The sequence below is a fragment of the Peromyscus californicus genome, unplaced genomic scaffold (genome assembly GCF_007827085.1).
Source record: "Peromyscus californicus insignis strain IS unplaced genomic scaffold, ASM782708v3 Scaffold_4__1_contigs__length_199733344, whole genome shotgun sequence".
Taxonomy (NCBI): Eukaryota; Metazoa; Chordata; class Mammalia; order Rodentia; family Cricetidae; genus Peromyscus; species Peromyscus californicus.
The window spans coordinates 191,511,126-191,525,894 of record NW_026294562.1 but is presented as its reverse complement, the minus strand read 5'-3'; the positions used below and the strand labels follow the sequence as shown (position 1 = coordinate 191,525,894).

The window sequence follows — 14,769 nt, the reverse complement described above, 5'->3', positions numbered from 1 at the left end:
AGCCAAGTGCTTACAAGCATAAGAACAAGTCAATCTGAAATAGTATACAGTAAGATATTAGAAAGGTTGTATAGAAATTCATGAAATAGACTAGACAATAATACAATGAATCAAGGAAACAGACTTGTTTTTGTGAATTAACAAAAGTACTGGTGAAGCATTTTTCACCTAATCCAAACTAAAAGAATGAATCCCCAAGTAATAGAACTGGAGTTGAAAAAAGGACATTGCAGTGTATTCCAATGACATTAGAGTTACCTTATAGAATACTGTGGATGGTCACATGCAAAGAAATTAGAATTGACTGGACAGTGGTGGCGCATGCCTTTAATCCCAGCACTTGGGAAGCAGAGGAAGGTGGATCTCGGTAAGTTTGAGGCCAGCTTGGGCTACAGAGTGAGTTCTGGGAAAGGTGTAAAGCTACACAGAGAAACCCTGTCTTGAAAAGCCAAAAAAAAAAAAAAAAAAAAAAAAAGAAAGAAAAACGAAAAAAGAAAAAAAAAGTAGAATTTCAGAAGAAAAGGATGACCTCCTAGACACAAGTGAATGATTCAACCTTCTATGTTATAAAACTAGGAAAGGCATTAAGCAGTTCTGAGAGTAAAGCAGGAAGAGTTTCCGCTAACAGCGTCTGTGGACTGGACAGATTCAGCAAAGAATTCTCCTTACCTTTAGACAAACATATAATAATACCACAAGGAGAATATTGCATAAAACATAAAGAAAAGGAATGCTAGGAAGTCATCATACAAAGCTAGCTTTACCTCAACAACCAAAGTAGGTGATGCCAAATAAAAGACCAAACAGATCAGCCCAAACAAATACATGCACAGTCATGATTCCTGGAGCAACATAGACACAGAGATTGTCTCTAAATTGCATAGACATGGAACGCAAGCTTGTTTAAAGCCAAGAATGTACAACTATTTTAACACCTATGAATTGATCAATGTAAAACACCAAATACATGAACAGTGAGAAGAGATGATCATACCAACAGGTAGAGGAAAGCCCGGTGGCAAAATATCACACTTGCTCATTTTAAAAGCTCTGAAGAATTTAAGAACAATAAGAACATACTCGGCATATTTAAAAAAATGAGACAGAAAACAACCTACAACCTGACAACTGGAATCATTTTGCCCTAATCAGGACAGAGAAGGGTGTCTTCCACAATCAAACACTGCATCACTGAGTACACAGTTCAAGGACAGAGAAAAATTTAGAAGTAAAAATATAGGACAGTAGATAAGAAATAGAATTCTGCAATTTAAAAGTAGAAATATTTATGAGAAAGCTAAGACATAATAGATCTCTTCATAAGCAGAATAATCTACATACATCACTTTTTTTTTAACATACCAAGAAGATGCTGAGAAGACATCAGACCACTCAGAGTGTCTACAAATATCTTAGAGTCCCTGGTAGTAGCATTCACAGTGTCAAAAACTGCTAAGCGGCTATGGCAGGGGGCAGAGTTATCAATGGCTATACTCAGATTTGGAACCTCTGTGCTATAATCCCAACCTGCCAGGCAAGGAATGCCCATTGGTGTCATGGCGGCAAGACTATTTTGTGGATAACACTGGGCCTTTTGGTTTGATCTGAGGCCAACTCCATAGAAGGAAATACATGCATGCCACAAGCAACCTGGCCAAAAGTCAGTGGCTCTGAAGGTCAGAGCACCTAGGAGGGACTCCACTACTGACATTTTGCTACACGTACAAATATTCAAACTGTCATTTACTGATTCTTATCACACCATACCTTGGTGTTGCTTTCAGCCTAGGTCTAAGAAATGTTATTTTCAATGGAGAACAGTTATTACAGAGACTCATAACCCATCAAATAGTGAGAACAATTAATTGCTTACTGCACAGGCTATAATGAGAATTCCATCTTCTCACATCTAAATTGCAGAGAACATTAAAGGAGAAGAGGTAAAAGATTTTAAGACCTGGGGGTGGGGAGGTGAGATACGAAAAACTCTCTTACCATATGACATGCCAATTGCAATTATGGAAACATTAGACCTGGCTACCTGGCCCAATCCTGCTCAAAACATACATGAAATATGATGAGGACAACTGGGAAGAAAACATATCTACCCAGGGATGGGACAGAAGGTGACAAGTGGGTAATGATGAGTGAATAAACCTTTGAAATCATTAACTATCAATACCTATTGATTACAAAATTTATACACATACAACTTAAGAGGAGATATCAATGTCTATTTTGAAGTAGAACTTTTGTTTTTATCACGTATTAAACAAGCCAATTAGAGAAGATTTATACTTGTAGTAGGTAGCCATTCCAGCTTTGATCTGGAAGTTCCAACCCCCATTGAGACTACGGCAACTGTCACGCCTACATAAGGCGGGGCCAAGGGAGGCGCCTGGAGACCTGAGATCTGGATGAGCTGTGCTCTCACTCGGTTCCGGGACCTTGGACGGTGGAGGTGGACCAAGCAGAGCTCCAGAGAACACCGCTGGACTGCGATACACCTTCCCCAGACCCCACGACCTACCTATCACTTAACTTGTAAGTTACGCCATTAAATAAATCTCCTTTTAACTACGTGGAGTGGCCTTAATAATTTCACCAATATATACTCTCTGTTTTTGCTTCTATTTATTTAATTAAAACTGAACAGCAAACAATAAAAAGGTTTTAAAAAAGGAAAAAAATAAAGAAGCACAAGAGAGACATATGAAATACAGACTTGTGTAGACGAAATTCTAAACAGTCTTAGTAAATAAGAAACACAGAGCCAAATACAGAGGTAAATAGCCAAAGAGATCAGAGAGCCATGACTACCTTATCTTACCACCTTTCTGCCATTTCTTCCCCAGAGAGAGTCTCTTCTTGCCTGACTTGCATTTTTGTTGCCTTTCTGTTCTGCCTTCTCATTGGCTCTAATCCCAACCACATGACTTCCTTGTCACTGCCTGTCTATACAGGCCTCCAGGTCTCTATGGTTGGTACTGGGATTAAAGGTTCATCTCACCATACTTGGCTGTGTCCTTGACCACAAAGACTCTGCCTACCATGTGATCAGATTAAGGGTGTGGGCTACCACCACTTGACTGTTGTTCCTGGCTCACTATGACCTCTGATCTCCAGGCAAACTATTTATTAACATACAAATAAAATCACATTTCAGCACAAATAAAATATCACCATAGACTTGAACTCACAGAAGGAATTGAGGATGACATTGGAAGATGGGCAAAACAGGCATGCACATGGCAAAGAATGCATTATTGTGAAATTACAGTGTTAGAAGATTTATATGATTAACTCAAGGTTGATCACAGTCAAGCTACCCATGATTTACTTCACAAGTGCAGTAAAGAGACTTCTACAAATTTACATTATTTAAGCTTGAGTCATCCCAGGTGCTATTTCAGATGGCACTGCAGACCACAGGAACAACAGCACCATGGTGGTGGCAGAAGAGCAGACACCTAAAGCAGTAAGAGCAGCAGATCCAGAACCAATCCGACCTGCTGTGACCAAAACGCTGAAAACTTATGTTACACAATAGAAAGCCATGTCAACCGTTATTGTACAAAACAGTAAATATCCACATAAAAAGGTATGAAAATAGCTGAAAAGCAATGAAGTGGTGAAATTTGACTGTGTGCAATTGAAAAGCTGCATAGAAATGGTAATAACTGCTGGGCATCCTGGCGCATGCCTTTAATTCCAGCTCTTGGGAGGCAGAGGCAGGCAGATCTCTGTGAGTTCAAGGCCAGCCTGGTCTACAAAGCGAGTTCCAGGACAACCAGGGCTGTTACACAGAAAAACCCTGTCTCGAAAAACCTTAAAAAAAAAGAGAGAGAACGAAATGGTAATAACTGAAAGTATAAAGAAATAGCCTACAGAATGGAGAAATTTATTAATAAACATTTCATAGTACAATATGTAAGTGCCCAGATTTTACCAGGAAGCTAAGAAAAATGTGAAGCAAATGATATTATAATCAACAAAAAAGTGATAATGTACAAAAGTTTTGACATGACCAAAATGTTAACAGGAAATGCTCCACACATTAGTCATGAAGAAAGTGTACACCTCTCTGCCTAGTCAGTGTCCACACTCAAGGTCCTAAACAATAACAAACACTGAAGACAACACAGGAGGAAGAACACGGAGACATAGTGGGAATTCAACTCATTCCAGACACCAGGCAAGATTGTGGGCAGTTTATTGAAAAAAAAAAACAAAAGAAAAAACCTGGAGAAGATATTACTTGGGTTTATAAAGAAATGAAATATATTGAAAAATATCAATGAAATAGGAAGAAACACAGAAAGCTGGAAAAGAAACATAATACTGATAAATTAACAAAATAGTATGGGTTTATATTTTCCTTCAGTGACTTCTGGAATGGGTATGTTTAATTTGCCTCAAACCAAACTTGAAAATAGGATACAACCTCAAAAGAAAAGGAGAAAACACCCTAAAATCAAAACATATACTTCTATAAAAGTATTTACTTCCCCGGGCGCGTTGGTGACACACGCCTTTAATCTCAGCACTCAGGTGGCATAGCCCGGCAGATCTCTGTGAGTTCAAGGGCAGCCTGGTCTACAGAGGGAGATCCAGAACAGGCACCAAAACTACATAGAGAAACCCTGTCTTGAAAAACCAAAAAACCAAAAAAAAAAAGTATTTACTTCAAATGTAAGGATACAAAGTGCTGAGAGTGAAGGAACTTATTTATTCATTCATTTATTTATCTAGTTATTTATTTATTATTTGGGGGGAGTGTTGCCTGCCAGTAAGCCTGCCACACAAGCTGTGTCTGGGCTCCTAAGCCTGTCATGACAGCTGTGTGGTCAAGCTGTTTTGGGGCCCTTCCACAACTAACATGATTGCCGCTCGCATAAACCAATCCTGAGTCTTATGTAGTCTGAAGACCTCCCCCCGCCCCCAAGCCCGGCCAGCTTTAAAGACCCTGCCCCATTGCTAGTCGGGATCTCCCTGCTCTGCTGCTGCTTCAGAGTCCGAGTTAAGACTTGTAAGAATACAAAGAAGACACAGCGAACTTAGAGAGGTGTAGGGGAAAAGTATCTGTGGGGCAGGGGAGAACTGGAAAACTAAGAAAAAGTGGGGTTGGGGGGCGAGGAGGGAGGGCGCAGGCGGGTTTAGAGGAAACGCGTAACCGGAAGCGGGGTGTATTGGGCGGGGCCAGGAGGTGCCGCTCCAAGGAATGAGGCTGAAGTGACAGGAAATTCTACCATTCCCTGTTGGACTCGGGGAATACAGGGGTCCGGAACTGGGTGCGGAGGACCCGGCCGGGTATTCCGGAACCTGAAACCTCCGCGGAGCCGCAGTCTCCGCGCGGGGCGGCCTGGGAAAGTCACCAGTCAGCAGCGCAGTGGCGGGAACCGCAGCCCGGCGGCCCTGGAACCTCCCAGGTCAGAGGAGCTGCGGGGCTGGGACACGGGAGGGGAGGGACCGGGGTGTGCCCGCGGAGGCTGCCCAGAAGGACACTCAAGGACACTGTCAGCTCCCGCCGTCCTGCCCGGGGACGTCCGGGAACCTGCGGCAGCTTACGTCATCACCTGCGGTCAGGTGCGGTCGTTTCCCCGCACCCTGCGCGCCTCGAACACCCCTTAAAAGTGTTCGTTCATCACAGTTCTCTCTCTTGCTCATTGTTTGCTCTCTTACCTGTTCTCTGTCTGTCTGTCTGCCTCTCGTGTCCCCACTCCGAGACGGCCTTTTCCTCTTTTGCTCATGCTCCTCCTCCAACAAACCTCACCCTAGACCTGTTGCATGTGGCATGTTCTCTTAGCGGCCCACCCTGGCCGGCCGCCTTTTCCGTACAGACACAGCTTTCAATATTCTGTTACTGATATCTTTTCCATTGTCGGTAAGTTTGAGATCCCATGAAGTGGGTCTCATCGTGATTATTTTACACTTATCTTATGGTTGCCAGACTATTCTGTCATAATATAAATCATAAAATAATCCAGGAGAGCATTTTCATTGTCCGATGTTTGCAAACAGGGTTCTCTTTGCTATGTGACAGTTCCAATAGTCCTGGAATTTAAATTCATCTATGCTTTCTAACTTCCCTGTTTTACCACAGGCCTATTTTAGAGAGTGGCACTTGTCCCTGAGACTAGGCATCCCCAGAGAGTTTGTAGCTAGTAATCACACGAGGAACCAGTGAGATACGATTAAACAGAAAATATGTTTTATGGAGTGCCCCAGATATGGTTGTAAACATCAAGCAAACCTTTTACTCCCCATTAATTTTCCATCTGAGATATATGCAGTCTAGAATGTAAATACAGCATTCAGAAATGTGTCTTTGTATGCTGTGTCCTTATGTCACACCTTAGGTCCAGCCAGACATAACATTCATGCTGTGAGTGTATCGGGCCACACTATTTTATAGTTAGCAAATACACTTTAAACAGTATTATTTTATAATATTTATGATCACTCACCCATATCAGAAAAATGTCTGTTTCATTGAAGAAAAGCATTCTGCTCATGCACACTTATCCCAACTGTTGTTTTTTTTATTTTAGGGTTTGTTGACATTCAGTGGTGTGACTGTGGACTTGTAGGAGGAGTGGGAATGCCTAGACCCTGCTCATTGGACTTATTGCATAGATCTCCTGTTGGAGAACTGCAGCAGTCTGGATTCTAAAGGTGAGAATAGTTTTCTGGAGTCTCCCTTGCTTCTCCTCAGGGTTCCTGAGAAAACTACTCTGCATGTGTGTGAGCTGTGTGTGAATGAGTATCACACCTCACAGAGTAAAGTGAAATCCTTAGAGAAAGAGACATTTTTCCTGATATTTTCTTTTTCCTTGATGGTTTTTTTCCTTTTGTCAGGTGTTAGCATCTTTTGTTTTTGCTCCTTGCAAAGTTCCAGGTGCTTTCTGAAGAATCTCTTTCTCCTATGCAGGTCTCACAAGGTCAGTCAGTCCTGCTCACCTGTGAATCAAAACAAAGAGCCCTGGATGGAGAAGAGAGAGGAGACAGTAGCAAAGGATCCAGGTGTGTTAGAGGGTCTGAGGAAGGGGTGAAGACATGGGGAAGGGTTCAAGTGACCGTAGAAAGAAGACATGAAGTTGGTTTTTCCACATTCTGTTTAATTCTAAATGATTCTAGAGAAGTCTACTGAGAATAATCTCAAGATTGTCCTATTGTAGATGTTTGAAGATGGTATGAAAGTGTTAATACTCAGAGGTAAATATAATTTTATTTGACTTTGCACAGAAGTGATGTCCCTTTTCCATTTCCATCTCTGGTTGTGTTTTTATACCACTGTTAAGTGGTTTCATTAGTATAGTTTTAATATGGTGTTTGGTTAGAACCATTTAAGCCTCCGGGTTGGTCCTGTATACAGAGGTTTTGGAATCTTTTAATTCCTTAAGGTTCTGTGATTAATTTCTCTATTTCTAAAATAATGCCAGCAAAATTTCAATAAGATTTACGTAATATCTCTGCCAAGTATTAAAGTCTAATTACATTGTCTTCCTTTTGATATCCTATTGTCTGTATTCAACACTACACGGTTTGCATCGCTACAGTTTTTATATGTTTTGAAATTATCTCTGGATTTCAACCTCTCATTATTTTTGAAGTCTTTGATTACTCACAATTTTATATATCTTAGGATCCTGATTTTCTCCATTTATAGAATAAAATGTATCTAATACCTTGGTACAAATTATTTAGAATCTTTACAGAACATAAGGTTTGTTTTATATTTCTTTACATGTTTAATGAGAGAATGGTATCAGGGAGTCAGTCTTCACATGTCTTTTTTATATATATTCTCTGTTCTGTCTACTATTGATGTCAGTATACTAGGTTCTTGGAGAAGACACCTGTGGTTGATATATTGTGCACCCTAATAAACCTTTCCTGGGGATTAGAGAACAGAACAGTCACTGGATTGGACATAGAGGCCAGACAGGGGTTGCACACACGCCTTTAATCCTATCACTGAGGATGCAGTGATCTGTCTGGATCTCTGTGAGTTCAAGGCCACACTGGTTAACAGAGCCAGGTGTGGTGGTGCATGCCTTTAATCCTAGCACTTGAGATCTCCTGTCTTTGCTTGGGAAGGACACACGCCTTTAATTCCAGGAAGTGATGGCAGGAAGCAGAAAGGTATGTAAGGCGTGAGGACCAGGAACTAGGAGCTTTTTAGCATCAGTTCAGCTGAGATCCATTCAGGTGAAGACTCAAAGGCTTTCAATCTGAGGAAACGGGATCATCTAAGGAGTTGGTGAGGTTGTCTGTGGCTTCTTCTATTGCTCTGCTCTTTCAGTTTTCACCCCAATATCTGGCTCTGGTTTTATATTAATAAGACCATTTAGTAATTCGTGTTAAACATTGATCTTTACTAGGTTTGAAGACTTGTTCTATTTTTAAGACATGGCCACACTGGAACATGCTTCTTGTAGTTTGAGAAGACTGGGTGACTTCTGATGTTAAGTGGATGATTCTCTGGAGGACTGGTAGGCATTATTGGATTTCTGTGTTGTTCATGGTCATCTTACTCAATGGTGGACATTGAAGCTTCCCTGTATCTTTGTCTGTTTCCTTCCTAGAATTCTGTCATTGATTACTTCCTGTATTTAGAAACCGTTTTATGAAGTGCATTCATGTTGATCACATACCTTTCTGGTTTATTTATTTATTTATTGCTTTTTTTCATTTAAGAATTTTTTTTTTTTTCTGGTTTTTCGAGATAGGGTTTCTCATCTCTTTGGTGCCTGTCCTGGATCTCGCTCTGTACACCAGGCTGGCCTCAAACTCACAGAGATCGCCTGGCTCTGCCTCCTGAGTGCTGGGATTAAAGATATACGCCACCACCGCCCAGCTATTTAAGAAATTTTAAAAATTCTTTTCCATACCAACCACAGATCCCTCTCTCATCCCTTTTCCTCCTCCCCTCATCTTTCCTCACTCCCCCACCCTCCATCCCCTCCTCAAAAAGGGTAAGGCCTCCCATTGGGAGTCAACAAAGCCTGGTACATTCAGCTGAGGCAGGACCAAGCCCCTCCCCCCTGCATCAAGGTTGAGCAAGGTGTCCCACATCAAACCCCACACACTAATAGTGGGAGACTTCAACACCAATGATCATTTGTTAATATTTTTTGTTTTGTATCTTTATAGATTTGGCTTTTACTGTTAGCTACCATAATCATGACCAACCCTCTTCAGAGAAAATCTTTCTTCACTCTTAGCACTTTATATTATACATATACATTTCGAGAAATCACTGAAGGGAATATAAACACATACTATTTTGTTATTTTTCTATATTATGTTTCTTTTCCTCTTTCTGCATTTCTGTTTCATTGATAGCTTGCATTTTATTTTATTCCTTTATAATTTTGAGTAGTATCTTCTCTTTTTCTTGTTTGGTTGTTCATTAAGCTGCACATTGACTTTCCTGGTGAGTGCAGTGAGTTGGATTCCCACTGACACTGTCTCTGTGTCCTTCCATTTGTATTGTCTCCAGCATTTGTTATTTAACACCTTGGGTGTGGATACTGACCGGGCAGAGAGATATTAATGTACATTAGAGAACATTTTCTTCATCAGTAAACATGAGGAGCATGTGCTGTTTACATTTCGACTATGTTAAAGCTTTTGTGCATTGTCACCTTTTTGGTTTATTTCTTTATTATACTGCTATTTGCTTCGCATTTTTTTTTTAATTTCTTGGTAAAATCTGTATTTATGTATTGTACTGTGAAATATTTGCTAATAAATTTCTTTGTTCTGTAGGCAGTTTCTATATTCTTTCAGCTATTTCCTTTTGTATGCATTTTTCAGTTGCACACAGTCAGATTTCACCAATTCATTGCTTTTCACCTATTTTTATTCCTTTATATGTAGATATTTACTTTTCCCTACAGCACTGGTTGATGAGACCTTCTATTCTGTAACATAAGCTTTTGGCATTTTGGTGAAATTCTGTTGGTCACAGCAGGTTGGATTGGTTCTGGATCTGTGGCTCTTATTGCTTTAGGCGTCTGGTCTTCTGCCGCCACCATGGTGCTGTTGTTCCCATGGGTCTGAGTGTCTTCTGAAATCACAGCTGAGATGACTCAAGCTTTGCTCTGTGTGTCTGGGTTTGCTCTGCACTCTTAGGGTCTTTGTAATTTTGTAATTTGTAAATAATGTAAATTTGTATGAATCTCCTGACTGTACCTGTAAAGTAAATCATTATTAGCTTGATTGTCATAAATTTTGAGTTAATCATATGAATCTTTTAACACTGTCATTTTCATAATACTGCATTCTATTCCATGAGCATGCACATTTTCCCATCTTCCAGTGTCATCCTCTATTCCTTTCATGAATGCAAATTTCTATTTCATTTGTCTCTCTTGTGCTTGGTTAGTTTTTACCCCTTTTTTACAAACTATTTTTTATTGTTTACTGTTCAGTTTGAATTAAATAAATAGAAGCAAAAACAGATAGTGTACATCTTCTCTAATTGGTTGGTTGTATCCATGATGGTTAAGAAAAGTTGTACCTTCAAATAGATATTGATATCTCCTCTTAAGTTCTACTGTTCAATATTTATAACTAATAAATATTGATATTTAATAATTGCACAGTTTTATTCACTCATTTTTACCCCCTTGTCACCCTCTGTCCCATTGCTGGCTAGATGTGCTTTCTTCTCAGTTGTCCTCATATTTCATGCATGATTTTGGGCAGGTTTAGGCCAGGTAGCCAGGCCGTAACTTGTTGATTATTCTGATTGTCATATCATATGGCAAGAGAGTTTTTCATATGTCACCTCCTTATCCTCTAGCTCTTAAAATCTTTTACCTCCTCTTCTGTACTGTTCCCTGCAATTTAGATGTGAAAAGATGAAATTCCCATCCTAGCCTGTTTAGTAAGCAGTCATTGTTCAGTATTTGTTGAGTCTGTGAAAAAAACGTTCTTCATTGAAAAAAGAGTTTCTTAGACCTAGGCCGAAAGTAGCACCTGTCTGTGTTCTTATTAGAGTCAATGAAAGGCAGTTTGAATATTTGTAAATGTGATAGAATGTCAGCAGTGGCTTACCTCCTAGGGCCTGTGACCTTCACCATCACAAGGTTTTGGCCAGGTTGCCTGTGCCATACATGTGTATTTTTCTGGGGAGCCTGCTTCAGATCAAACCAGAAGGCCTTCTGTTACCCACAAAATAATCTTGCTACTATGATACCCATGTGCATATCTTGCCTGGCTAATTGGGATTATAGCACACAGTATCCAAATCTTCGTATGCACATTGATTACCCTGCTCCCATCCCCTGCCTACATAGCAGTTTTTGACACTATGAATGCTACCACCAGGGAGTCCAAGATATTTTTATACACTGAGTGGTCTGCTGACTTCTCAGAATCTTCTTTTTGAAAAAAAAAATAGTGATGTTTTATGTGTATTATGTAACTTTTAAGAGGTCTATGAGATCTTAACAGTTTCTCATGGGTATTTCTCCCTTTAAATTGCAGAATTCTATTTCTTATCTACTAGTACCCCCCTTCTTTATTACTGTCCTATATTATCACGTTTAATATTGTCTGTGTCCTTGAACTGTGTACCCACTGATGCAATGTTTTGAGTGTAGAAGTCACCCTTTTCTGTCCTGGTTAGAGTGAAAGGATTCCAGCTGTCCTTTTGTATTGTTAGGTTTAGGATTGTCTCATTGTCTTTATTATGTGGCGGTATATTCTTTTTGTTCTCATATTCTTCTGAGCTTTTATAATGAATAAATATGATATTTAGCCACAGGCTTTTCATGGATTTATTGACATCATCCTATTTCTTCTCTTACTCACTCTACACATTTGGTGTCATACATTGATTAATTCATAGGAGTTGAAACAGTCTTGCATTCTTGGCATTATATCAGCTGCATCATTTCCATGTAATTTAGAGACAATCTCAGTGTCCATGTTCATTCTTACAACTTGTCTGTGATTTTCCTTTGCATAAATTTTTTTGGGTCACTTGCTTCAGGTGTTGAGGGAAAGCTAGCATTCCTTTTTTCCCCCCCTGTTTTATACAATATTATCCTTTTGATATTGTAAGGTTTTTCTAAAGAAAAGAGACTTCTGTGTTGAATCTGTCCAGTCTTCACAATGCTGTTAGAGGAAACTCTTCCGTTTTTGTCTCAACACTGCTTAATACCTTTTCTAGTTTTATAACTTAGAAGGTTGAATTGTTCACTTGTTTCTAGGTGCTTGACCTTTTCTTCTTCAATTCCAAGTTCTTTGCATGTGACCCTCCACAGTACTTCATAAGGTAACTCTGTCATTGGCATACACTACAATATCCTCTTTTCAACTCTATTTCTATTACTTGGGGATTCAACTTTTAGTTTGGATTCGGTGAAAAATGCTTCATCCATACTTTTGTCAATTCACAGAACCAAGTATGTTGCATTGGCTCATTGTATTGTCATCTAGTCTCTATTTCATTAATTAATACACAACCTTTCTAGTATCTTTGTATATACTATTTCAGATTGACCTGTTCTTAAACTTGTAAACTCTCAGCCACATAATTATGGGCAAATGTCTTTTACAACCAGAGCCTATTGCTGACAAAACTTCTCAGTGTATCTTTGTCTTCCCACTTCTGTGTCACTGTTATTCATGAGCTGACACCCTGACACTCTAAGCACATGCCCTCAGTTCTCCATGAGTTCTGTCTCACTGTTCGTTGGTTTAAGTCTTCACTATAGTTATGTAAGGAACAACAAAAGAAAGTCCTGCAGAGGTGGCTCAGCAGTTCTGAGCATTTGCTCTTGCAGCTTCCAGGTTTAGTTCTATGTACTTGCATGGTGACTTAACTCAGGTTCCAAAGGATCTAGTGCCCTCTTATGGCCACTGCAAGGCACTTCATGCACGAGGTACACAGGTCTATCTGAAGGAAAATACCCATACAAATGAAATTAAAATACATAAATCTATTTTTACTTTCTATTTATTCTATGAATCTTTTATATTATGTACCTTGATCCCATTCATTTTCTTGTCCCTTTGTATCTTCCTTCTGCCCCTGCACTCCTCTAATAAAATTTAAGAGAAAGAGGCGGGGGGGGGGGGGGGATTTAAAATGTCATCATGGAAGCTGCAGTGTGACACAGTGAGTCACTCAATAAATGTCTTTGTCCATACATCTTTACTTGCAAGTGTTCATTGCAAAGAACCATTGATCTGGTTGGAGGTCTCTGGTTTCTGCAACAGTATTGATGATGGGCCCTCACTAGGATTTTTCTTGGCTATCTAGTTGTTGCCCTGTGTTGTGGAGATCTGCAGCTTTGGGTCTTCTGATGAGGTCTCTTCACATGCTCCAGCAGATCACTGATGTGGTGGATGCTATGTTGAGCCAAGTTATAACCTTGATTCTGGGCCTGGGCAGCTATAGGATTGGGTCACCTAGCTATCCCCTGTCCTTACCCCAGGGTAACCTCTTCAGCACTGCCTTGGCTAATTCATCTCTTGCAACAGTGAGCAAGTTTGGGGCTGGTTCTCTTGCTTTCACCCCCTTAGAGTCAACTTTCCCACACCTACAACATTTGGGTCAGCTCTATTGTTTTTCCCAGGTGAGGTACAGGGGCCACTCTTCTGAGTCCTGCAGCTGGAGAAGGGTACGGAAAACCTTCTTGCTCTTATGACCCCAGGGCTAGCTCCTCCACCGGTCTCAAGCGTTGATGGGTGGGAGGGCATCTCTCCTCCGCCCATGCTGCCATATGTCTGATTAGTAATGGGGACAGTTTTCCTTTGTCCATAACATTGGGGCTGAGTCTTCCTTACTTCCAACCACTGGGCAGCTCTGCTGTGCTGCCTAGGTAAGGGGCAGAGTCCTTCTCCTGTGTGGTGCAGCTGGTAAAGGGTAGGTTCAGCTCTTGTCTGCTGCAGGTGGTAAGGGGGGCATCTCTCAGCCACCTGCACTGCCACATGATATGAGAGTAGGAACGGATTTCCCACACATACAATTTCAGGGCTGGCTTACACACACCTGCACCACAGGATTGGCTCTATTGTGTTGCCCAGGTGAGGTGCAGAGCCTGCTCTCCCAAGTATTGCAGCTGGTGGGGGTCAGGGATATCTCTCCAGATCTTGTGACCTTTGGGCCAGTTCTCATACCTGGTTCAGGCATTGATAGGTGGGGTTGGGGGAGTGGGAAGGAGGGCAACTCTCCCCGACCCATGTCACCACAGGACAGATGGGTGATGGGGGCAACTCTCCCTTTCTCACTACTTTGGCACTGGCTCACCCACACCTGGGCCAAAAAGATTGGCTGCATTGTGTTGCCCAGACAAGGTGTAGGGCTGCTTTCCCTAGTGTTGAAGCTGATGGGGTCAGGGACAGCTCTCTCACTCTTAGACCACAGGGCCAGCTCTCCCACTATAGCTACTTAAGGAGTAATAAACCAAGTGCTGCAGAGGTGGCTCAGCAGTTAAGAACACTTACTGTTCTGGCAGTTTCTACTTTCAGGTCCATGTAGATGGATGATAACTTAACTTAGGTCCCAACATATCTGTTGCCCTCTAACGGTGCTCCAGGCACTTCATGCACAAGGTGCACAGACCTACCTGTAGGCAAACATCCATGCACATAAAATTAAAATGCATAAATCTTAGGAAAGAAACAGTAAATGATCTAGAGGTATTATATAAGGATTCAAGATAACAGGACAGGAAAGAACATGGAGGTGTCACTGCTAATGTGAGAGTAAGTGTGAAGCCTGGATATGTATTTGAAGTGGCCAAA

At 40.8% G+C, this 14,769-nt stretch overlaps 2 protein-coding genes and 1 pseudogene across 8 annotated transcripts in view; 1 reads left to right on the top strand and 2 right to left on the bottom strand.

Moving 5' to 3' along the window:
• LOC128125424 (zinc finger protein 420-like) overlaps positions 1-14,769 on the bottom strand; it is a 337,518-nt gene that overhangs the window by 287,412 nt on the left and 35,337 nt on the right. The gene's annotated exons all lie outside the window — the stretch shown is intronic.
• Positions 5,195-14,769, top strand: part of LOC128125429 (oocyte zinc finger protein XlCOF6-like) — a 26,301-nt gene continuing 16,726 nt past the window's right edge. The window contains exons 1-4 of one of the 7 annotated variants that reach the window (XM_052762850.1): positions 5,195-5,429; positions 6,552-6,675; positions 6,932-7,023; positions 8,385-8,495. The gene's annotated coding sequence lies outside the window, so the exon portion shown is untranslated. Of the gene's footprint in view, positions 5,430-5,462; positions 5,587-6,551; positions 6,676-6,931; positions 7,024-8,384; positions 8,496-14,769 lie in introns of those variants that run through there. The other 6 variants (XM_052762854.1, XM_052762855.1, XM_052762856.1 and 3 more) reach the window with 6 other exon arrangements.
• The window catches only part of LOC128094667 (zinc finger protein 239-like), a 21,915-nt pseudogene continuing 19,411 nt past the window's right edge, over positions 12,266-14,769 (bottom strand).